We start from the raw sequence: 26,348 nt of genomic DNA, 5'->3' as shown, positions 1-26,348 counted from the left end.
CTATGTGGTAATTCTATTCATTGTATATGGCATTATCTATACCCATATTTGGGCTTCCCAGAGGGCACTAGTAAAGAATTTGCCTGCAGTGCAGGAGACGTAAGAGATCAGGTTATACTCCTGGATCAGGAAGATCGCCTGGTGGAGGCAACCCACTCCAGTACCCTTGCCTGGAGAATATCATGGACAGAGGAGCCTGGCGGGCTATGGTTCATAGGGTTGTAAAAAGATGAATACTACTGAAACGACTTAACACATACCCATCTTACATATGACGAAATTGAGGCACAGAGAGTAGCCGTTTTATAAATGCAAAGCTTGGGTTTCAACCCAGGTGGTCTGGCTTCAGGGATACAGCTCTGTTTAATCTTGCTTAAAAAGAGAGTTTATTTTGACTACTTCACAGATTCAGTGACTGTACCATAGAATTTTACTTTCATTTTCTTACCGCCCACATATCTTGAATAGATTTTTGCATGCAGGTTGGTTCCTTACTGCCTTTTTATAAGATAATACTTTAACACATACTAAGCTCTGCTTTCATTAGCACACGGTGTCCTGCCCACCAGACTTCTGCTTTAAAACCTCTTTGTGCCCCTATTCTTTACTTCTTTTCTGAATTGATTCCATTCTACAAAGCACAAATCTTCAGATTTTGAAATAAATACAGCAATATGACACCTATTTTTATTCCCACACAAACTGATTCATCTCATTGTAAAGCATTCATTATCCAGGTACGACTCATAGTTTTGATTGAGTATTGCTTCTAATGATTCTTACTCTGAGAATGTAAATTTTGTGTTGACAATGACTTTGAGATCAGAAACCAAGTCTTCATCTTATGTCATGCATATGCAGAAACACATATTTTTGATACAGAATTACCAGCTTCTCAGGACTCAGGGGAACATACATGCTCCACTTGGAAAATATAATCATATTTTTTTTAAATCCTCATGTTGAGCAAGCAGCTCAGCATATGAGGGTTGGCAATGCATCTCTCCCATCACCGTCTCCAAGTTTCGCCTTGGGTGTGTAATGAGGGATGTCCACTCAGGCATGAAGAATAGAGGCTAAATGAATTGTGTTGGAATTGTGAAAATGGTGTGCTTTATGTGGTTAGGGCACATTCCACATTTTTTCTTCTTAAAGAATGGGACATTTGTGTCAACTGGAGAAGTGTGGGGGTGTCCTTTTGGTATGGGTACAAGTTCATTAAGCTAGTTCAGCAGCAAACACCAGGATCCACTTCTTACCCAGTCCTTCCTTCTCAAATAGTTTACATTAACTCTCCGAGTTCTAAAACAAGTCTCTCTCATTTTTTCATTACATGTTTCATATAATTTATTGTACATAATAAATAGTTTGCAAGAGTTGGGTTTATGAATAGCTTGAAACAGGTTTTCCATGTCCAAATCAAGCTGCCATAGTAACCATTTTTCATTTCTGCCAAACGTATGGTCTTTTCCCTTTTTTTCTGCCTTGAAATATGTTGTTTAAAAAAATCCCAAATTATTCAAGAAAGTTGATCAGGTTTCATTAAAATAATGACTTCATTGTTAGCAAATGCTCATTTCAATCTCTTATTAAATGACTCCCTCTTGCATTATGGGCATCAAACTGAAAATAAAAATATATAGCTCTAAATTTTGACTTAATGATATTTATCATAAAATAAATTAAAATACATTTTCATTCTCCTCCCACTTCCCCATAAAAGAATCTCTGCCCCATAAAAACAACAGAACAGGAACTCAACCAGGTTAAGTTTCTGAGATAGTCCCATGTAGAAAGTCCAGGAGGACAGTAGTCTGCTGGATATTTATATCCATACCTCCTCACAGAGCCTCCAATTTCTTTGCCAAGAAAAATAATTTTTTTTTTTTAAAGTTCTTTCTACAGGTGTTTTCCAATGTCTCATCATTATAATATTTTGACTTTTCAAAATCAGATCTCTCACCAAAGTAACCAGTCCCTTCTAGGTAAATGCCCAAGTTTCAAAAGGCAACTCAACTCAAAAGATTGCAAAAGCTGCACTCAACACCTATTTGCTTCAGATTCTCAAACAAAAAACTACCTTCAGAAGTCACTGAGATACATGACCCTTATAACAGTAAAAGTGTTATGGAGGTTGAAGGGAGCGGTTGTGTTTTGGCAAGTAAAGAGATATGTTTGTTATGACTCATTTACTTTGTGAGAGTTTTTTAAAAACTTTATAAAAACTTTTATCCTTTAACCTCTACTCACTATTATTTAGCTTAGAGAAAGAAAATGATTTATTAATCAGTCCAGGTTTATTCTGTAACCCAGTGACACCATGAGATGTATATACTTTTACCTCTGCCCATTAAAGTGCCTTGTTTTAAAGTACTTTCAAAAACCTCATTTTTCACTACATACTCTACACTTTTACATACCTAATCTAACTTAATTCCCTTCACAAGTTTTTCCATTTTTTATTCAACAAATATTTAATGAGTGACTTCTCTCTGCAATATCTATTGGTTCCATAGAGCCATAGATTCAAGAGTAATCTCTGAACTTTATCATCATGGATATAAACAAAACATAAAGGTGAAATAAACATAAGGGTTGGAACTAGATGGTGTAACACACTGCATGAGAAGCCAAAGAGTTTGGATTACACTATCCCTAGTACTCCTAGTGATGGTGTCACTTTCATTCGCTATTACAATGACTCCTACTAATTACAGTTTAAAACTTTTATTTTGTAAGTTTCAAAAACCAGTTGCATCCAATTTAACTTAGAAAATGGGTGGGGATAAGAATCTATTCAAACAATCTAGAATATCTCATGGGATCTGAAGAAGAGATCAACAATCAGGAAACTTGAACTTTTGCAGCCTCAACTGCAAGAGTTTTGAAAAATTGTCTGTTGACTGCTGCCATTAAAGTGAAACAGCTTCTGGCTCTTGATTAACAAACCAGAATTAGCCCAGCTTGAGTCAATGTCCATTCCGAATTAGCTGTGGTTAAATGAACAGAGTCAAGTATTACAGGCAATGCTTCTCCTCATTCCTGAAAACTGGGGGTTGGAGGAGGTAATTCCTTGAGAAGGGGAAATCTTATGAGATAGTTAGAAAAAGTGTTTTCTGTAACATCTAGCATTCCCTTGGTTAAACATTGTGCTAAGTATACCTTTTACATTCCAACTTGAAAACTCCCCAAGAAGTCTAACACAGCTGTTCAGTCACTCAGTCATGTCTGACTCTTTGCAACCCCATGGACTACAGCACATCAGGCTTTTCCATCCTCCACTGTCTCCCGGAGCTTGCTCAAACTCATGTCCATTGAGTCAGTGATGCCATCCAACTATCTCATCTTCTGTTGTCCCCTTCTTCTCCTGCCATCAGTCTTTCCCAGCATCATAGTCTTTTCTAATGAGCTGGCTCTTCACATCAGAAGAATCTCCAAAGTATTGGAGCTTCAGCTTCAGCATCAGTCCTTCCGAAGAATATTCAGGATTTGTTTTATTATTATCATTTAACTTATAAGAATTACAATTTAAAAAGGGTAACAACCAATAAGTAGTGGAGCCTAAAGCTAAAGTCTACGCTTTCTGTCTGCACAGCATAGTCTCTGTTCTTCATCTTGATGCTGTCAATCTGAAAGGTTTACAGGCAGATTGAGTCTGATACCTCTGTCTGTGTAAACTTTCTGTTCTCAACTCTCCATTTTAAGTAGGTGAAGAACTGATTGATGGCAAGAGTCATTTGAAGAGGTAGTAAACATCTAACTGGTACCCTCAAAGTACTTACTGTTCCTTGTCATGTTTTAACACAAAATGAGAGGGGTATGAGTTCCAGGTAAATGCATTTGTGATTTTTCATGGACTCTATGTGATATATGGTACTCAGACATAGGTGAACTGATGCCACTAGTACTGTATTCCAGACTAAATATATACCAGAGTAATACAGATTTTCTTGTATGTGCGTGTGGAATTCAAGACACCAGTTATCATGCTGTCTAAACATTTTGACTTAGAACTAATGACAGGTCAGATACTGCTTGTAGACTATTTCTTTTGGACAATCACCATGGTAAAAATAAAACATGTTACTCTCTAATGAATTAACTTTTAATTTGAAAAATGGAAAATAATTCACATCTCTCTTCCAATCAGAAGTGTAGAAATTCACAATCAGAGGACCTATTAGAGACGGAGAGAGAACTCTGGTATTGGGTAAGATGAATCCAGACCAGTGATAACTTATCTGTCTATTTGGCACAGGAGAGGTAATACTTTGGGTCTGGCACTCAGACTTTTGAAACAAGGCCCAGTTCATCATCTCAGCAGTGATGGAGTGGATGGTGGGTGGTGGGAAGAAGGTACGGGGGAGCAAAGTTTTGGCCATCATTGCCACTGCCTATTCATAGTCTCAGGTTATTACCAAGTCCCCAATTCACAAGTGTGGAACATTCTATGAGAAAAGTCAGACTACCTTTAAATACTACAATAAAATGTGTATAAATCACTATCAGGGTCGGCATACACAGCCTTTTAAAAGGAATTGTAAGCTTTTCCTGTGGGGGGGTACCTGTTCTTATTAGTGAATCCTTTACGAAAGTACTAAACAGAAGTTTATTGACTTTCTTTGGGGAAGACCATAGGAAACAAATTCTTTGAAGAAATGAGAGAGTTTTGTCCTGGATGGAATCCAGGACTCAACTTGTGCAGTGGAATTCTCAATAATGGGAAGATGAACTGGACTCCCTCAGTTGGATAAACTTAGGGTGTTCCTAGCAAAGCTGATTGTCTGCCTCTGTTAGTCATGATGTCTTTATAAACACTGCAAATGAGTTAAGGAAGAGCTCAGAATGCAAAAATATCCAAATTTACATTGATGAATGAATTAAATAGGACACGACTAACTCAAAAATTCTGATAACAAAAATAGGAGCCAGTGGGAAAGTCAATTGCCTCTCCTCTGTTGGAGAGGGAAACACAAGCAGACCTTATCATTTTAAATTCAGTTTAAATATAGCCCAAACACAGTCCAGATTACTTTTTGTGATCATAGAGAACGTACTTTTGACTAATTCATCTGGCTTAGGTTTCCAAGAAGATTTTGGCACAGTAAGGAAAACTTGTTGTCTGAGGGGGTGCACAGAATGTACCTAAATGGCTTTGGTACTAAATGGCTCGGGCAGAAGGGTGAGGCGTCTTCACTTGCCAGATCAGAGCTGGAAGGAACGACGTGCAACTGCTAACATTCTCTCACTTTCTGCACTGACACAGACATCCTGTTAAGAGGAGAGGGAGGGCACCGGGAGAGAGGAAGGGAAAGATTAGAGCAGAGAGCAAAGAAATAAAGGGATGGAAACCAGATGAAATTTGTTCAGGACAATGGATATTAAATTAAGGTGTTGTGATATGGGAATATCCCCCCTAAACCTCGTCCCAATTTTTAGGATATTAGACAATGATTCCCATTTAAGGCAGAGAGAAGCTTTCTTAAAAGCTAAATATGTCTCCCCAAAATTGGCTACAACCGTCTTCACACAAAGACAAATTTGAGAGATACGAGTAGTCATGGGAGGAATATTTTATGGAACAAAATATTTATTCTTGCTTCTCTTATGAGGATATCAAGACAGAAAATGGTCTCTGGAGGAAATCCTGCCTGTGAAAGATATTTTAAGATCAAAGTTTACCTGACACATAAAACAACTCACTAACAATGAAAATCATGAAATTCTGTTTTGGAAGCCACTGATTTTTCTTTTTTCCTTTATCAATTTAGCCCTTTGTCTTTTACAAAATATATGTGCAACTATGACACTGTGATCTTTTTTACTGTTAAAACTTGAAACTTGTAATTTGATCAGAGAATTCAAACCCCACATGGAACACTAGGAACTTCGTTTTCTTGACATACTTCTGATAATTTTTTGAAACAATGAAATTTATCTCATACTAAATGCCATCAATCTTCCCATTTATATATACAATGAATTCTAAGCTTTTGGAAAAAAAAAAAAAAACCTATTCAGTAGTATAATACCTTTTTTTGTGTGGCTCAATTTTTCTTCAGTTGCTGACGAGAAAATCAGAAATACATTATTCTTACTAACTAGAGCTGAATGAAAGTCTTCATTTAAAGTAACTTAATTATATACGGAAAGTATGTAATAAAATAATGACCTCTATTATAAATCATAAGTAGCAATCAAAATAATGATCAAATCAGATAATAAGTTTGATTATGTGTAGAATTCCACTTTCCTTAGGTATGTTATTACTCCCAGAACAGGATGGAAACAAAAGAACTTGGCTGGAAATAGGCTCTCTCTTGATCACATGCCTAGTACAGTTCTCTGTGCCCAGTGGGTTCTCAATAAATATTCAGTGATGATTATAATGAGTCTTCTGGAAACATTGAAATGTGCAGGTATACACAGATCTGAGATTAGGAAAAAAAGTTGTCAGTGTAATTGATTGTATCAGAAGAGAAAGAATTCTATATCGGATATCATCATATAAGCTGTGGACCGAGACAAACAAAATTGCTGGATGGCTTTTTCTTCTAATCTCTTTTTTCCTGGCTACCCCACTTACTAAATGGTGACCCATTGGACATATCTGTCACTTGATTAAATTATCCAGGAGCAAAGCAGAACGGTCACACTGTTGCCAAATGTTTCTGGACTGGGTACCTTGTTTCCTGAATCAGGTCCTTGATTCCTGACTGTTCTCTTCCAGGGAATAGTTCTATGGAGCACAGTACTTTGGAAGGACCTGAGACTGCTGTCATTGTGCCAGACTTCAGGCCATTCTGAGGTTATAGAGCAAAGTTGCAAGTGCCATAAGTCTGCATGTTAAGGAAATAAATGCTGAATTAAAACAAACAAACAAATGTGAACCATGGCTCTGGTTATTTGCAGATTGTGAGTGTTTAGGACAAATAAATATCACACCAGTGGAACAGTGGGCCAGATATTTTGTTTCACTGCCACAACCTAAGAACTTCACCTTTAGCAAATGTGAACCTTAGATCCCCAAAGAGAAAAGGAAAGAGTAGATGGTTATATTGTTCACGTCAGGAAGGTGGAAGTCAATCTTCTCTTCCACCTCTACTCCTCTCCATGTAATCTATGGCCTGATTTTCTATACCCTCTTGAAATACTTGAAATCTTTCTATTTCTTTCTAATTTGCTGTCACCTTCATTTCTTATATGGAGTGTGCTATAAACATGTAATTGCTGCCTACACATCTTAATATTTTCAATCCACTTGCCTCTCTGTAATCAGGATCATTTTTTAAAGGATCTGACATGATACTTACTCTGTATAAGACATTATGCCAGGCACTGTGGTAGGTACTTTATATAGTTCAATTACATCATTTGATCCTCTTAAAAACCCAATTTGGTAAATATAATGGTATTCATTCTCTATTGTTTCTGTAAAAACATGATGAATTTAATGCTTTAAAACAATAGTAACCTATCACCAGTCTCTGACATTGCCCAGTCAGGGCCCTGAGCCTGAAACATTCCCTTATGACCAGTGCTGAGACATAGCTCAGATTCTCCTTCCTTATTAGGGGAAATATTTTCCTATTCTGAGTACAAAGTGAACTTCCTTGTACTGCTTAAGTGGTGCATGGCGTAGCATCTGGCCAGTCCACTAGCATTTCTCCTCTGAGGGAAGGGAACAGAGTTTCCACTCACAGGACAAGCGGGGCCTGTGCAGTTCACCACCCTGTCCTGCTGCCCATGGGAGGCAGGCTCATGCTACAGACCCTATACTTGCTAGGCTTTGTCTTCTTTTTGTGATTGAAATGTTCTTCCAACAAGCACCTCGTGAGTGGATTTCTCCCTGGTGGCTCAGAGTAGCAACCTGTGAGTTCCTACTTCTGATGTTTGGCAGTGTCATGCTCTTTGCTCTCTTCCACAAGATGTAAAACCAAACCAGTGATTGATAGCTGGATCTTCCAGCTCAACAAACAAAAATGTGTTCTTTTTGAGCTCCTGAGACCCAAAGTCCAAAATCAGCCTATGGGGAAAAAAGTAAAGTCAGTCAGTGGGGCTGTTTGCTTCTGGAGGCCCCAAGGAATAATCCATTCCTTGTCTCTTCCAGCTATGAAAGTTCTTGGATATTAGTAGCTCTTCATTTGTGGTTGCTTGTTTACCCTAGATGACCTTATGTTTCCAAAATGAAGCAGGGCAAAGGCTAGCAGAGTTTTGCCAAGAGAATGCACTGGTCATAGCAAATACCCTCTTCCAACAACACAAGGGACAACTCTACACATGGGCATCACCAGAGGGTCAATACCAAAATCAGAGTGATTATATTCTTTGCAGCCAAAGATGGAGAAACTCTATATTGTCAGCAAAAAATAAGACTGGGAACTGACTGTGGCTCAGATCATGAACTCACTGCAAAATTCAGACTTATATTGAAGAAAGTAGAGAAAACCACTAGACCATTCAGGTATGACCTAAACCAAATCTCTCTTTTTTTTTTCCTTTTTTCTTTTTTTTTTATTAGTTGGAGGCTAATTACTTCACAACATTTCAGTGGGTTTTGTCATACATTGATATGAATCAGCCATAGTAAACCAAATCTCTTATCATTATACAGTGGAAGTGACAAATAGATTCAAGGGATTAGATTTGATAGACAGAGTGCCTGAAGAGCTCTGGACGGAGGTTCATGACATTGTACAGGAGGCAGGTATCAAGAACACCCCCAAGAAAAAGAAATGCAAAAAGACAAAGTGGTTGTCTGAGGAGGCCTTACAAATAGCTGAGAAAAGAAGAGAAGTGAAAGGCAAAGGAGAAAAGGAAAGATATACCCATTTGAATGCAGAGTTCCAAAGAATAGCAAGGAGAGATAAGAAAGGCTTCCTCAGTGATAAATGCAAACAAATAGAGGAAAACAATAGAATAAGAAAGACTAGAGATCGCTTCAAGAAAATTAGTGATATGAGGGGAGCCTTTCATGCAAAGATGGGCACAATAAAGGACAGAAATGGTTTGAACCTAACAGAAACAAAAGATATTAAGAAGAGGTGGCAAGAATACACAGAACAACAATAAAAAAATTCATGACCCAGATAATCATGATGATGTGATCACTCACCTAGAGCCAGACATCCTGGAATGAAAGGTCAGGTGGGCCTTAGGAAGCATCACTATGAACAAAGCTGGCAGAGGTGATGGAATTCCAGTTGAGCGATTTCAAATACTAAAAAATGATGCTGTCAAAGTGCTGCATCATTTGCATACACCAGCAAAATTGGAAAACTCAGCAGTGGCCACAGGACTGGAAAAGGTCAGTTTTCATTCCAATCCCAAAGAAAGGCAATGCCAAAGAATGTTCAAACTACCACACAATTGCACTCATCTCATGCTAGCAAAATAATGCTCAAAATTATCCAAGGCAGGGTTCAATAGTATGTGAACTGTGAACTTCCAGATGTTCAAGCTGGATTTATAAAAGGCAGAGGAACCAGAGATCAAATTACCAGCAACTCTTGGATCGTTGAAAAAGCAAGAGAGTTCCAGAAAAACATCTGCTTTATTGACTATGCCAAAGCCTTTGACTGTGTGGATCACAACAAACTGTGGAAAATTCTTCAAGAGATGGAAATACCAGACCACCTTACATGCCTCCTCAGAAATCTGTATGCAGGTCAAGAAGCAACAGTTACAGCTGGACATGGAATAACAGACTAGTTCCAAATCGGGATAAGAGTATGTCAAGGCTGTTTATTGTCACTCTGCTCATTTAACTTATATGCAGAGTACATTATGCAAAATGCCAGGCTAGGTGAAACACAAGCTGGAATCAAGATTGCTGGGAGAAATATCAATAACCTCAGATAAGCAAATGACACCTCCCTCACGGCAGAAAGTGAAGAAGAACTAAAGAGCCTCTTGATGAAAGTGAAAGAGGAGAGTGAAAAAGCTGGCTTAAAACTCAGCATTCAGAAAACTAAGATCATGGCATCCAGTCCCATCACTTCATGGTAAATAGATGGGAAAATAACGGAAACAGTGAGATACTTTATTTTCTTGGGCTCCAAAATCACTGCAGATGGTGACTGCAGCCATGGAATTAAAAGATGCTTGCTCCTTGGAAGAAAAGCTATGACCAACCTATACAGTATATTAAAAGGCAGAGATATTACTTTGCCAACAAAGATCTGTCTAGTCAAAGCTATGGTTTTTCCAATAGTTATGTATGTATGTGAAAGTTGGGCTATAAAGAAAGCTGAGTGCTGAAGAATTGATGCTTTTGAACTGTGGTGTTGAGAAGACTCTTGTGTTTCCCTCGGACTGCATGGAGATCCAACCAGTCAGTCCTAGAGTTATTCAGTCCCGAATATTCATTGGAAATACTGATGCTGAAGCTGAAACTCTAATACTTTGGCCACCTGATGCGAAGTACTGACTCATTTGAAAAGACCCTGATGCTGAGAAAGATTGAAAGCAGGAAGAGAAGGGGATGACAGAGGATAAGATAGTTGGATGGCATCACTGACTCAATGGACATGACTTTGAGTCAGCCCCAGGAGTTGGTGATGGACAGGGAGGCCAGGTGTGCTGCAGTCCATGTGCTCGCAAAGTGTCGGACATGACAGAGCAACTGAGCTGAACTGAACTGAACTGATGTTTAACATCTGATTCACTGTCACATTACCTTCTGTTCTGTGGAAGATGGTCAAGAGAATGAGAAGACAAGCCACAGAATGGGAGAAAATATTTGCAAATGGTATATTCAGTAAAAGACTGTTAGCCAAAATGTGCAAATAACTCTTAAAATTCAACAACGTGAAAAGAAACAACCCAATAAAAGATGAGCAAGAGCACTAAAAGACAACTTTCAAGGAGTTTGCAGGGAGGAAGGTAGGGATAGATAGAGCACTAAGACTGTTTCATGATACTATGGTGAATACATGTTATTATACATTTGTCAAAGTCCACAGAATGTACAACACCCAAGAGTGAATCCTGATGTAAACTCTAGGCTTTAGGTGATAGCAATTTATCAGTGTAAGTTCATCAACTGTAACCAAAATAAAAAAAAAAAAAGAAGGATGGTACAAGGGATTTATGAGAGACATTGCAGAAGCAAGATGCTAAGTTTTATTCTAGTCAAGAGATTGGACATGTGGTGGTGATTTAGATGAAAGAGTCAGAGCTTTATGCCTTAATTCTAGACAGAATGGTGGTGCCATTGGTAAAAATAGTGAAGTTCGAAGGCAATACTTTGTTTAAAGAGGGAGATAACCTCAGTTAGATAAATAGAATTTAAGGAACAAGTAAGACAACTAAATGATCATTGTAATTTATGGACTAGAACTTGAGAGGATGCCTAAGGCTAGAGATAAAGATTTGACTATTATTTATACAGATCAAGACCAATTCTCTGCAGCAATTAGCTTTCACTAGACACATTTTATTTTTCAGCACTTGCTTAATTCTTACAGCAACCCTACGAGATAGATATTCTTTTCCAATTTCATAGATGAAAAGTCAGACTCAGAAATGTTAAAAAAAAACTTCTCAAGGTCACATACCTAGTAAGTGGTGGAATGTGGAGCCATGTCCTTCAGATTTCAAAGACCCTACTCTTAATTACTTTGCTGAACTGTGTAAGAGTAAATACAATCATCCAGAACAGTGCTTCTCAAAGGCTGTTTCCAGAAGGTATCTTGTGGCCAAGAAGTATGCTAGTTGATCCTATTTCTGCCTGAGTGAAAAGGGTTAGTTATTAAGAAGTAGATAGGAACTCTCACTGAAAGAAGAAATTTCTTATCCTAAAAATCCATCCTAATATTGAATTAATATAAAAATTATGTTTTCTACTCCACAGTGTCAAGTGAAATTTATAATCTAAGGAGATGTGCCCTATGTAACCTCTGCCTTTACTCTTAGCAGACTATCAGATGTTCTTAGGGAAGGAAGGATCCAGGCTGAGCAACATAGACCCCAGTAGAACACAGGGAGCTAGGGACAGAAGCCTATATATGTCAACATTTAAGAAGAAGGAGGGCTTAAAAGAGTAATGGAAGTGTTGTCAGAGAAGTGAGGGCCGAACTGACACAAAAAGGTAGATGAGAGTTTCCATTCTGTCAGACGCTGGAAAGGAAATATCCAAAGTTTGAGAAATTAAAATAAAATTTAAAAGACCTTTATATTTAGCAAGAAGTAACTTTCAAAGGTGGAGTTCAAATGAGGTAAGAGTCAGATTGAATAAAAGTAAGAAACAAGTAAGTGCTCAGAAATTGGAAGGGCAACCAGTGAATGCTACTGGTTTGTGAAGTTTGTAGGAAGAAATGAATACGCTGGGTCAAGTAAAACCAGAAACCCTGAAACAGCTGAGATGCTGCTGTTGCTTACAACACAAATTGCATAACCTAAGCAAAATAAGGATTTAGCACAATGAGATAGGGTAATTCTCAGAATCAAAATGATAGGTAGTTAGAATAGAAAAAGGGAGTACAAAATGTCGGTAGCTATAAGAAAAAGAAGGGAAAAGCCCATGAAAATAGAACAAAGGAAGGTCCAAGAACTGGAGAGAGGCCCTCAGGTAAAACAAACAGCCCTCCTGGCTAGCACAATTTACATAGGGCAGGCTCATGGGGGAGGAGATAAATGTATAAAAGGAGGAAGCCTAGAAGGATTGAGGCCTCTCTTCTCTTCGTCTTTTGGGTCAGCTCACCCTTACTCCTCGATGGCATACTATCCTTTGTTTTTCCTAATAAAACAGAGCTGTAACACCGATTTGTCCATCGCTTCAAATTTTTGCTGTGGCGAGACAGAACCAAGGAAATTACACAATCCCCCAACATATACGGTGCCATTTCTTGGATTTAACCTGGCTGAAACAACCTCGGCTCGGCCCCCGCGAGGCCGAGGCCAAGCACAGCAGAAGCCCAACTTGGCAAAAGCTCCCTTGGTGGAAGCTGAACACAAGAAAACCCAGCGCGGTGGAAGTGACAATAAGCCCACCATGCTGGAAACTGGGACAGCAAAAACAAACTCGGCAGAAAGCTCACACTACTCAGTCTCAGATTCCAGAAGACCTCAGGTTCAGGTAGGAGGTCCTCGCTCCTATGGCTGGAAGGACATATTGCTAACAAAATCTTAATTCCTTTACAATCTCTCGTTTCTTGTTTCTTCAAACCCCTCACCCGTAACAGGCGAGCAGCAGTGCATGCCCCAGGGTGTTCTGAAGGCTCTACTATCTGTGGTGCCCTATAGCTGTTGCCCAAGTGCTAGGGGTTCTTCTGTCCTTAATCTTCTTTGTGACAAGGATCAGGCCAATGAAAACTGTGAGCACAGGTTAGGTATTTAGCAGATTTTCCGGCAGGTTATGAAGAGGATTCCTCAGCACGTTTTTCTCACCGCTAAAGAATTAAACCCGAGAAAGTACAGGAACAAGATCAATTCTAACAGCAAGTAGCAGAGAGGAACTGGTGAACAGTCCCTTCAGAGCAATGCCATCTTGTGACTCCACTCCAGCCCTTTTCAAACCTTGAATTGCCATGGTTGAAGATATAAGTTCTACGGGGAACATTTAACTGGCCTAGTTCTGGTCATGTAGTCACATTTGGCAAGGGAAGGACAAGGTCCTTGAAATACAGTTTATCTACCAAGGCAAGGTTCGTTCTTCAAAGAAAATTTGAAGAATGAGGTCCAAGAAGTAAAACACTACTATGGAATAGAAATATACAGGCAGTTCTTACTTGGCACTGTGTGATACTAGCTGAAACCCATGCACACTGGCACTGATTCTTCACTTGGCACAGAACTTGGCACAGTTCTGTGGTAACTGACATTTGACCTCTGACACCATGGATGTTGCAGTGAGGAACTGGTATCAATAGGTACCAATTTCAGTTACAAGGAATCATGCAAAGTAACAACTGCCGGCATGTATGACGAAGAACAATTTATAAAGGATCCGAGACTTCAGAGATAGATTTGGAAAACAAACATGCTATGGTAAAAAGGGACCTTACAGGTCATCAGATCCAGCCCTTTCTTGTTACAGAGGAAGAAATGGAAGCCAGGGGAGGAACACTGACTTTTCCAAGACTTCCTTCTTGGACAAACAGAAATTATAATAGCAAAAGAAGTGCTAAGGAAAGGAGTGATTCTCAGAGCTGGCTTCAACTTCAGAGGGAAAGCGATTTTGTGGGAAGTAAATTTTGAGTTAGGGGTTGAAGGACTTCTGAAATGTGTTTCTTCAGGTGTAAATTGAGGGCTGATCTAAATCTCTAAGAGCCCTTTCAGCTTTGACGTGCTATGATTAAGAGCAATATGTACTAAAATTAGCAAGTCATAGGTAGAGACTAGTAAGCAGGATGGTGTGGTTGGAGCAAAGAGGCTTGTTAGGGAATAATGACAGCTCTAGGATGGTCAGTTGATGGATGTTTTATTGGGAGTCCAGGGTTCAGGGGGGTCAAGGGAACACCCCATCCCCAAAGTACTGCAGTATGCCCTCTGTTTATGAAGCAATGAACCAACACACTTGTTAAACCATAGCGCCTAGTATCTTCCCACAGAATGTGACTGAAACATTTTTGGGAAAATTTTTTCTGCAGGGCTGTAATAGGCTGACATTCCCTATTGTCTTATTAGATGAAGTATCTATAATTTTTAATTTTGATTCTCACAGAGTGTATGTGACTTCCAGCAGATGTGTGCTATCCCTAAGGCCAAGGCCCAGGGATATACAAAATGAACATACAAACTGAAGATTGAATATAACTCATTTTAGTAACCATATGATAAACTCACTTATAGATGCTAAGCAGGTTGCTCAGTGTTTTATTCCTTAGTGGAAACATTTACTTTTCATATGTATGGAAGTTAAATGATATTAAAAAAAAAAAGAAAATTGCTCTAATTCTTCTGGCTCTGTTGTCTATTAATAATCTTTACATAAACCCAAATGCTTTTTGATCAGATTACCAAATTAATAGACAAGGAAATATATTCAGTTCTTTCATTGAAGTCCAGTTATATTTAGATATCTCAGCATACAAAAAACAAAAAAAACAAAAAAAAACGAACCCACACTAACATCCTATGCTTGCTTCTCTGTCTGGTCTCTTCCTTTTTTGTCAGTTTTATCATTCTTCTCTAATTTCATTCTTGTTTCTTTGTTTCCTTGTGCTTTTTTTCCCCCTGTATCTCACTCTCTGCCACTCACTCTGATTACCACATTAATGTTGTTTGTTCTGAGCTAATTAAGATGCTTCATCTTCCCCTCTTCCCCTTCAGTTTGGGCCACTTTTACCAACTTCCACTGTATTTTTATAAATGGAATGGAAGTGTTTACTCTGTCCAAAGCTGCCAGATGTGCTGGTTCCAAATCAAAGTGATTCCGGAAGCTATGCCTGAACAGCCCTGGAGTGAGAGCAGCAGAGACTTTCTTGTGTGGGTTGTCTACTCTCTCTGTGATACTCTCGTATTATGGGCTGTGGAACACCTGCTCTCTTATTAGCAGGTCTCCTAGATCCACCATTTTCCTCAATCCATTTCTGACTTTAACTGAAACCAAACTTTATCCTCTGGATACCCATTACAGCCCACCATCCTACCCAGTGCACACTAGCACTTGACTGAGTTGCCCAACTCGTTTCCTAGCATCATCACTCATCAGTTTCCTCTTTTTTTTTTTTTAAACATATAAATACATCATAGGCCTATGCAAATATTTTGTCACTATTTCATGTTTTCAAATACATAAGGCTTTCCCTTTTCCCTTATGAAATACATAAGACATTTCATATCTCTTCATCATTGATTATTATCATTTTCAAAGAGTTAAACATCTAAACAGATGGTATGTTTCTCCAGTTTCTTCTGCTTGCTGACTCCAATGATCCTGAAACCCGGTCATTCCTTTGATGGTGTTTTTACCAAAACATCCACTTTTATACCTCAAATGCTAAGCTTCCCTTCTCTAATTTTCACTTTCTTTGATTCCACTTTCCAAAGTTTCCTTTCAAATACAAATAAGACCTTTCATCCTTCCCCTACTAAAACCCTTCGTTGACTTCTTTGCACTTGAAATAAAATGTAAATTTCTTACAAGACTTGTTCTAGGTAGCTACCTTAAACTACTCTAAAAAATAAAATCTTAATAAAATTTAAATTAAAAAAATTTGCATTTGTTACTGGCAAATATAAATTATAAATAATGCTAAATGAAATCAATAACAAAAGCTTACCCCTTCCCCCCAAGAAAGATGCCAAATGGAAATTTGGATCTCACAAAGGAATAAAAAGTGTGAGAAACATAAATATGTGGATAAACATGGTAAAATTTCCTATTTAAAAAAAAAAACAAACTATAAATACAACTAAGTAAAACAAGAAAAATAGTAGTGCATTTTGGGGTTTATAATGTGATGTTTTAATATTTTTATACTATATGAGAAAAGTAGTGATCCATTTCATTCTTGTATGCCTGAGACTTTCCTGATTTTAGCATGAAAATTTCAAACTGGGAATCCCTAAGACTTAGCACACTGCTATGGTTAGTCATCCAAAATGGAAAAACAAGTATGATAGTAAAATGCATTTTGTTATCTCCAAGGCAATCAGTAAAAAATAACCAAAAAAATATTGCTAATAAGCCAATATGCAAAAGTAAAATAAAATACTAAAAATATTCAATCCATAAAAAGGCATGAAAAGACTAAAAAAGGAATAAAAAAATAGATGTCACAAATAGAAAAAATAGCAAACTGATAATTTAAACCTGTTAGGTAGTTAGAATAGGAAACAGGAGTCCAAAATGACGGTGGCTAAAAGACAAGGAACGGAAAAGCCTGCGAAAATAGAACAAAGGAAGGTCAGAGGAAGGTCTGAGGACCGGAGTGAGGACCTCAGGTAGAACAAACAGCACTCCTGGCTAGCTCAATTTACAAGGGCAGACCCATGGGGAGGAAAAAAAAGAAAAACATAAAAAGAGGTGCCAAAAAAAAAAAAGAGGCGCCAAAAGGCTCTCTTTCTCTCCCATGCCCTGGCAAGCTCCCCAACTCTCTTCTCTTCGCATCTTTGGGTCGGCATGCCCTCATGCCTCAAGGATGGATTCTCCTGCTATTTTCTGAATAAAATAGAGCTGTAACACGGAGCTGTAACACTCATTTGTCTAAGAGCTATAGCACGGTCTGTTAGAGACCTGAGAGCTGTAACATGGTCTGTCCAAGACCTGAAAGCTGCGACTTGCTGAGGGCTTTAATGTCCATCACTCCAGATCTTTGTTGTGAGGAGACAGAATCGAGGAGCATACACTCGCCTAACAAACCTTAGCATATAAATAGTCATATTAAATACAAATGGTCTGAACTTCTAATTAAAAGAAATTATCAAACTGTAAAGTCCAAATTCTATGCTGTTAACAAGAAACTCACTTTAATATAATAGCATAGCTAGGTTAAAAACAAAACGGGAAGTGAAGTCATGTTATGCGAACTCTTAGCATAAAGCAAATGGAGTGGCTATAAATAATATTAGATAAACTATAAAACAAGGTGTATTACCTGAAATTTCATGATGTTAAAGGAGTCAGTCCATCAAGGAAACAAAGCAATTTTAAATATCTATGCAATTAATAATAGGGCTTCAAAATGCACAAAGCAAAATCTGAATAAACCAAAAGGACAAATATTGATGGAGCAAATTGACAGAATGTCAGTAAAAATATAAAAGAGTTGAACTATGTTAAGCAACAAGTATATGCTATAGTTAGTGTATACAGAATGCCCCAAAGTCCTTGGAATACATATCTTAAGATTTGCAAATGTTCATTTAAATCATCAAACAGATTGCAGCAATTTTAAAAATGAAATTGAAATTGCATAGTATATGTTATCTAGACATAAGAGAAACTAATAACAGAAAGTTATCTGGGAAATCCTCAAATATTTGAAAATAAAACAACATGCTTCTAAATAACTCATGGAAAGAGCATGAGAAAAATTATAAAATGTTTGGAATGAAACTTAAAATATTGCATATCAAAATCATGAGTGTAGCTAAAAATTGGAGCAAATTTTATAGTGTTAATTGTTTCTATTGGAAAAGATAAAATTCAAAATTTAATGGTCCAAGTTCCCAACTTAAAAACTAGAAAAACAAGAGGAAGAATATGCATAAGAATGGAAATAATAAAGAGGAGAAATTAATGAAATAGAAAAATAATATAGTGAAACAATGACACCATATATTGTTTATTTGAACAACAAAAAATATATATGAACTTCCAGCTAGACAAATCAAGATAAAAAGAGAAAAGATAAACTACCCACATCCAGAAAGAGAAGATATCATTATGACTCCTATAGAGATTAAATCATAATTACAGAATATTATGAAATATTTTGTACCAATAAATATGACAACTTAGAATAAATGGACAAATTTAAAAAATGGAGAAATTTCAAATTTCAAATTTTTGAAAGACACAAATTATTAAAACTAACTCAACAAATCTCATTGCAATTAGATCTACAATATTATGTCTATGAAACCATCTCTGATAAAGTCACCAGTGAGTGCCCATCTACTGAATGCAAAGAACTTTTCAGGGCCCACTTCTCTAACTGATAGTATTGAGCAGTTCAGTTCAGCCACTCAGTCTTGTCTGACTTTTTGTGACCCCATGGACTGCAGCACACCAGGCTTCCCTGTCCATCACCAACTCCCAGGGCTTGCTCAAACTCATGTCCATCAAGTTGGTGAGGCCATACAACTATCTCAACCTCTGTCATCCCCTTCTCCTTCTGTCTTCAATCTTTCCCAGCATCAGGGTCTTTTCCAGTGAGTCAGATCTTTGCATCAGGTGGCCAAAGTATTGGAACTTCAGTTTCAGCTTCAGTCCTTCCAATGAATATTCAGGACGGATTAACTTTAGGACTGACTGGTTTAATCTCCTTGCAGTCCAAGGGACTCACAAAAGTCTTCTCCAACACCACAGTTCAAAAGCATCAGTTCTTCAGCACTTAGCTTTCTTTATGGTTCAACTCTCACATCCATACATGACTACTGGAAAAACCATAGCTTTGTCTAGATGGACCTTTGTTGGCAAAGTAACATCTCTGCTTTTTAATAATCTGTCTAGGTTGGTCATAGCTTTTCTGCCAGGAAGCAAGAGTCTTTTAATTTCACGGCTGCAGTCACCATCTGCAGTGACTTTGGAGCCCCCAAAATAAAGTATCTCACTGTTTCCATTATTTCCCCATCTATTTGCTATGAAGTGATGGGACCAGACGCTATGATTTTAGTTTTCTGAATGTTGAATTTTAAGCCAGCTTTTCACTCCCCTCTTTCACTTTCATCAAGAGGCTTTTTAGTTCCTCTTTGCTTTCTGCCATAAGGGTGGTGTCATCTGCATATCTGAGGTTATTGTTATTTCTCCTGGCAATCTTGCTTCCAGCTTGTGTTTCATCCAGCTCAGCATTTCACATGATATTCTCTGCATATAAATTAAATGAGCAGGGTGACAATATACAGCATTGACTCCTTTCCCAATTTGGAACCAGCCTGTTGTTCCATGTCAGGTTCTAACTGTTGCTGCTCGACCCACATACAGATTTCTCAGGAGGCAGTTCAGGTGGTCTGGCATTCCCATCTCTTGAAAAATTTTCCACACTTTGTTGTGATCCACTTAATCAAACGCTTTGGCATAGTCAATAAAGCAGAAGTAGGCATTTTTCTGGAACTCTTGCTTTTTCTGTGATCCAACAGATGTTGGCAATTTGATCTCTGGTTCCTCTGCCTTTTCTAAATCCAACTTGAATATCTGTAAGTTCTCAGTTCACATAGTGTTGAAGCCTAGTTTGGATAATTTTGAGCATTACTTTGCTAGCATGTGAGATAAGTGTAATTGTGTTGTAGTTTGAACGTTCTTTGGTGTTGCCTTTCTTTAGGTTTGGAATGGAAACTGAACTTTTCCAGTTCTGTGGCCACTGCTGAGTTTTCTGACATATTGAGTGTAGCCTGCATATTGCTGGCATATTGAGTGCAGCACTTTCACAGCATCATCTTTTAGAATTTGAAATAGCTCAGCTGGAATTCCATCACTTCCACTAACTTTGTTTGTAGTGATGCTTCCTAAGGCCCACTTGACTTTGCACTCCAGGATGTCTGACTCTAGATGTGATCACACCATCATGGTTTTCTGGGTCATGAAGATCTTTTCTGTGTAGTTCTGTGTATTTTTGTCACTTCTTTTTAATATCTTCTACTTCTGTTAGGTCCGTACCATTTCTGTCCTTTATTTTGCCCATCTTTACATGAAATTCTTTCTTCCTCATTTTGGTTACATAAAGTCCTCTTTAATTTATTCCTACCTCTTGTCCTAGACTCTACTCTAGAGTCTAGAATGCTCTTTTGGTGATCTCATTTATTCTCGAGATTCCACAGCACTCTACAGACAGACCGATGGATCCCCTATTTATGAGTCTCAGCTAACTGAATATCTGCACTTATGTGTACAGTAGATACTGTAAGCTCAACATGTCCAAAATGGATTTGATCCCTGTCCAGACTGGAGCTTTCATCTTTGTTTTTGCTTTCTCAATAAATGAATGAATCGTCTCCACAATTCCTCTTTTTACCAAGACTGGAAACAGTCACCCTTCACTGTCTTGCCACTCATTCACTTTCATCATTTAACTGCTCATGGTGGATTCTTTCTACCTAGCTTTTTGCATGATTACTATTTGAGTTTCTGATTCTGTTTCTTGCTTAATTTACCAAAAGAGCCTCTACCACTCTTTTACTTCATATTTTTCCTTACTCATATCCATTCTCCACATTTTTCCAGAGTGATTTTTCAAAAGCAGAGATTATTCTCTTTAAGATCCTTTACTATGCCCTTTTCCCACCAGGATGAAAATCAAGCCTTATTGGGATGTGCAATGTTCTCTACAATTCTATTCTTGCTTTTCTGTTTAGCCATATCATCTATTGCTCAACCTTCACAATTTATTTTCTTTTCACACTGAAATCACGCTTACAGTTTCATTAGTTATTCTCCCTTTTCATACTCTTCTTGAGTTCACACATAAGGTGCCTTTTCTGCCAAGATTGTTCAACCTCAGCAATCTGAGGTAGGATGTCGCCTAAGTTTTTCTATACCATCCTCTTAATACAATTTGTATAATACTTAGTACATTTTGGAAAAACATTGAAAACAAAATTTGAAAAAACAAAATCATAACTCTACAGATACAGGAAATGGATAGATGTGTAAAGGGAAATATTAACACAACCCAACAGGATGAGCTTGGTTAAATGGAGATAATGGAGGAAGATATAAACAACAGAACTAATTGATGGACTTTGACACATTTTTTTAAAAAAAGAAAAAAAGAAAAGGGAAGATGTCTATAGAAATATCACCAGAGGCAGAAGAATGAAATTAATCAAAATGAACTGCAGGCTGATCCTCTAGGGGAAATATCTCAAGAATCAAATTCATTGGTCTCTGGCATCTTCTCCTTGGAAAGGTTGATAACTCCCAGCATTTAAGCATTTTTTACTGAAAATACCTAGCCCTTGAGCGTTAAACTGAGTGATCAGGAAATTTTTTATTTTAAACTGAGATTTCTCAGATCTTTGCAGATCTTTCCTCTTTTTAATTTTTGCATGGCATTAATTGTGATGATGCACCCCCAGAAAGCTCAGCTCTGATGGCTCAGAATCTCAGAGCCAAATATGTAAAGTCTGCAACAACTCTCATTCTCCAGGTTTAGAACTTTGATTCAGCTTTGTGTCTAAAGGTATTTACATCACAGTCCATGAACACAGAGGAAGCATCATCAAACTAGGATATGCTGTTGAGATGAAAACTTATTCTCCAGACATGGTGCAAAACACTTAATGTGATTCAAAGGAAGCCTGTAGTCAAATTGAGCATTTTGCAGCCACAGGGAACAATCACTTCCACAAAAGTTTGAGTGACTGACCACTAGAAACTTCTTACTCTAAGAGTCTGTTATGTTTTTAATTAAATTAGTTCAAATGCTAAATTTACTTGCTTTTTGCCTTATATAGGCAGTTGCTTGGAAGTATTTGATACTAAGTACTGAGAATTATGGCATGTGCCAAAAGGATTTTAGAATTGGGACCAAGTTGTGATCTAATTAAACAATAAGACCTGACAAAACAGTCACTACTAGTCTGTTAATGACTTCCTGGGGCAGTTCAACTTCCCGTGTCAAGGCAGAACAAGGGCAAGGTCATCTGCCTTTGGCTGGGGCTTTTTTCCCCCCTTAAGAATAATGCCTCTACTGTTTCTCTCTTTTTCTCTCCCTCTGCTATAAAATCATATCCTAAACCAGTGACCAGAAAGTCTGATTCAGAAGTCTCAAAACAGCAAGACTAAAATTTAAAAAAAGAAAAAAGTTCTTAACAATCCTATAAAAATATGCAAGAAAGAAATAGCACACCACAGCCCACAGCTCTACCAAATAGAGGCATAAAGTGAGTCAAAGGAGTTCAACAGCTTGAAACACACATCACCACAGTGAGTGACACAAAGGAAAAGGCAGGGGCGGACTCAAACCCCAACTCCCACATGTGGAAGCATCTGTTCACATTGTGGCCACACCTGTTGCCCTGTTCAGGACGCTAAGACAGACCTCAGTGTATGAGAGATGCTTATCATCACCTACTTTATGTCGATTTCCTGAAGCTCTTGGTAGCTTGGTCCATTTTAGTGTTGGTGATTATTTAAAGAGCCACTTCACTTGTCTAGGTGAAAAATCAAGTAAGACTTTGAGTTTGGAGGACAGATACATTTCTTTCAGATTATTTTCACTGACTAAAAACCTAGTTCTTTAAAAAACCACCATCACAACCATAAAGCATTGAATTAGGTTGAATTCAGGAACACAGTAAAATCAAAGTCTATAACAGAGGCTGTTACATTATGAAAACTACTTTTGAACTCTTGTTTCCTAAATAAAGGAAACATTTTAAGATTTAGATTAATTATTTTAGGTGACAAATGCAATTTTCTCTGCATCAGTTCACAGGCAAGGTCATTTGCAAATAGTGTGCTGGCTGCCTCCAGGCTGTGACATATGCCTTTTTGCATAGAGTAGACAGATAAAATATAGGACATTCATTTACACTGGAATTGGAGGTAAATAATGAATAATTGTTTAGTATAAGTATATTTCATGTAACATGTGGGGTTTTTTTTACTAGCTAAATCCAGAAACCTTATTTTCACACTATTTTTGCTTTTAAATACTTTGCTTCCTTCTGCCTTCATAAGGAAAGGAGATATGAAGGCAATACACATGGGATATATTTGACACAAACCAAATTAACTGAAAAAAATTAAGACACTGAGGAAAAAGAAGTCTCCCTCTGTAAGGGCCCTATCTGTCAGAGGTCTTCTCCTGTCAATAGAACTTTTACAGTCTCCCAAGGGACCTGTCGGGGGCGAGGACTGAATGCATCATAAGGATAGTAGATTCAGCTTTCTTACCTGGGGTGGCGACCGGCATCTCAGGTGATCCTAGGGCACAGTTACTGTTGGTCATAATCTTCGAAAACATTTGTCCACCTATTGTATAGGGTAGCATTGTTAATTATTAAAAATTTCCTCTTAAGCTTTTCCCATAATTATCATTACATCAGAGTATGTCCAGGGAGTCTCATTTAGACAGGTAAGACAGATTCACTCATTTAATCGTCCTCGGAAGGGTTTGTTCACCTTCTTGTCCTCTAAAACACCAAGCTTTCTTTTTTAAGTTTTCAATGCAGCAAACATTACCCTACCTGCCTGCTTCCTTTGGGATTTCTGCATGGTTTACTCTAATTACTCCCGATGCCAGACCTTGTGTGCTATGAACAACTTCAAAGAAAAAAAAAAAAACCAGAAAAGGAACAGTGCGGTGTTTCTTTCTTTTTTTTTTTTTTTCCCTTTAAGACACTGTATCAAGGAGACAAGATAGCATTTTGTTCTTATAATGGGATGGCCAAATCATATGTATAATCTATTAGGATGATGGATGATATAAATTTTAATACAAAACATCAACCGTAGTGAATTTCTCCTAGAATGTCTTTGAAAGTGAACTGCGTCTGTTTGGTCCAAATTTAATAATCAGGTCTCTAAGTTTAAAACTACTCTGGATATAAAAAAAATGTGATTGACTTTAATTATGTTCATTGCAGGAACCAGTCAAATCTTAGTTCAGAGCAATTGTTTTAGGAGGAAGTTCCTGAAATGAATCCCATTCCCTGCCTCAAGGCTAAATAGTATCTGACCTTAAATGTCTGTTATCCTTCTGCCCTGATAAAATCCTATTTCTGTAGTCTCTATTTTTCTGTTTTTTCCCTGAAGCCAAATTAACCCAACAAAATTGTTTGTTTTGTTCTGCTTTGCTTCACCCTAGATGCTGTATTTTCTTAAAATATATTTTGTTCAAAAGACAATTCTTATATGCCTACTGTGTGCCAAGATCTGTCTCTTGGCCTCATAAACCAAGATTGTCCTCAAATCTTACTGTTGTTGGTCAGACAAGTTTAAAAAAAAATTACAAGAAATGATGAATGCATTGCTAGTTTTGTATGTGTATATAAATATACACACACACACACACATATATGTATGTATGTGTGTATATATATATATACATACACATATATATGTATGTATGTATGTATGTATGTATAAAGTGCTTTGGGAGCAAAAATACAGAACGATTAACTCATAAGTACCATTTTGTAATTCTAATCAAAATAGAATTTTCACAGAATCATAGAGCTAGAAAATATCCTTCCTACTGGTTAAAATTAAACAGACCTAGTTTCAAAATCTGACTGTCACTTCGTAACCACATGACATTTTAAAAATTGCTTAACCTTTCTGAACTTCAGTTACGTCTATAAAATATGGATATTAATACTTATAAAGTTTCAGGCTGTGAGAATTGAATTAAGGAGCTAGTTCCTGGTCCCCACTGCTATCGTCACTGCTACAAGTGGCTGACATTTATGGTTAAGCTGTGGCAAACATCTTACATGTATTATTCAGTTAACCTTCACAACTACCCTCTGAAGTTCATGTTACTTGTGTTCCCATTTCACAGGTGAGGAAATTAAAGTTCCCAAGGTCACATAACTAGTTCTTTGAATTCAGACAAACTTCAGGGTCTCACCAATGACTGTAAAACTGATTAATCTTGGGAGTTGCTCTTTTCTCCTTTTTATGCTTACTATTATAACTTACTATTGAAGAAAAATCTGGCATCTCCTACTTGAAAAACCTTTTATAGATGAAAGATCAGAGAATAGAGAAGTTAAGACACTGGGGGAAGTCACAGCCAGTTTAAGAAAAAAATCTAAGACTAAAATTTCTGAGTAAATTCAGCTCATCGTACTGCCATCTGTTTTAATATCAAACACTCGTTGTTAACTTGTAAAATGATATTATAACTTTTTAAACAGAAAATTTAGGATTCAAGGCCTATGTCATATCAATCCTCAAAACAAATTCTTTGGAGGTAAATTGAAAGTTGTCCTCATTTTGGAGGCTGACTAGGTCAGCATATGTGAGCCTCCACGTCTTGGGTGATTGATGCAAACCAGAAATGACTTAATCATATGGAAAGAAGTGTCCCTTCTTGAGTTCAGGGAACTCAGGTTCATATCCCCTCATATGCGCATCACAGAAAAATACCTTCAGGGACATACAGAAGCTGAAAATGCAAAGAAACAGCTCAAACAGTGGATGGGTGTTCAGAATATCCTTTAAATAAGAAAATTAAAATCAGATCACTACATTTCCTGAACAGGCTATAAAGCAATTAGTTTTTAGGCTTTCCAACTAGACGCACCTAACAATTTAATTTCCTCACTATTCCACTCAATGTTTGCATCAAAGAAGCAGAGAAATACAAACTTCATTGTCATTTATTAAAGGGAGAAAGTGTCTAAAAACAAATTCCTCTTTCACTAGACAACTAATATTTCTCCAGAAGTGACACAGCATCCATTGAAAAAAAAAAAGAAAAACAGATACCAGATCACAATACCCTATGTTTTCACTTATCTGTTTATGTTCCATTATTATTATAATTGGGTCTCTACAATGTAACTTATACTGTGCTGGTCACTATATTTATGAAGTTTAATTAAATTCTCACAAACAGTTCTGCAAGGTGGGCGATCTGATTTCCATTTTTCAGATAAGACTCTGAATCTCCAGAAGAATAAATAATTTGCCTAAAGTCTCACACCTTATTCGTGGCAGAATCAGGACCACCACTCAGGTTTTGCTGACTCCAAAACTGGTGTTCTCTTCACTGCATTAAGTGACCTCT

At 37.5% G+C, this 26,348-nt stretch overlaps 1 pseudogene; it reads left to right on the top strand.

Moving 5' to 3' along the window:
- Nucleotides 1-12,487: 12,487 nt before the first annotated feature.
- LOC122428829 overlaps nt 12,488-26,348 on the top strand; it is a 127,041-nt pseudogene continuing 113,180 nt past the window's right edge.

The sequence above is a fragment of the Cervus canadensis genome, chromosome 2 (genome assembly GCF_019320065.1).
Source record: "Cervus canadensis isolate Bull #8, Minnesota chromosome 2, ASM1932006v1, whole genome shotgun sequence".
NCBI classification, from domain to species: Eukaryota; Metazoa; Chordata; class Mammalia; order Artiodactyla; family Cervidae; genus Cervus; species Cervus canadensis.
This window is presented reverse-complemented; position numbering and strand designations above follow the sequence as displayed.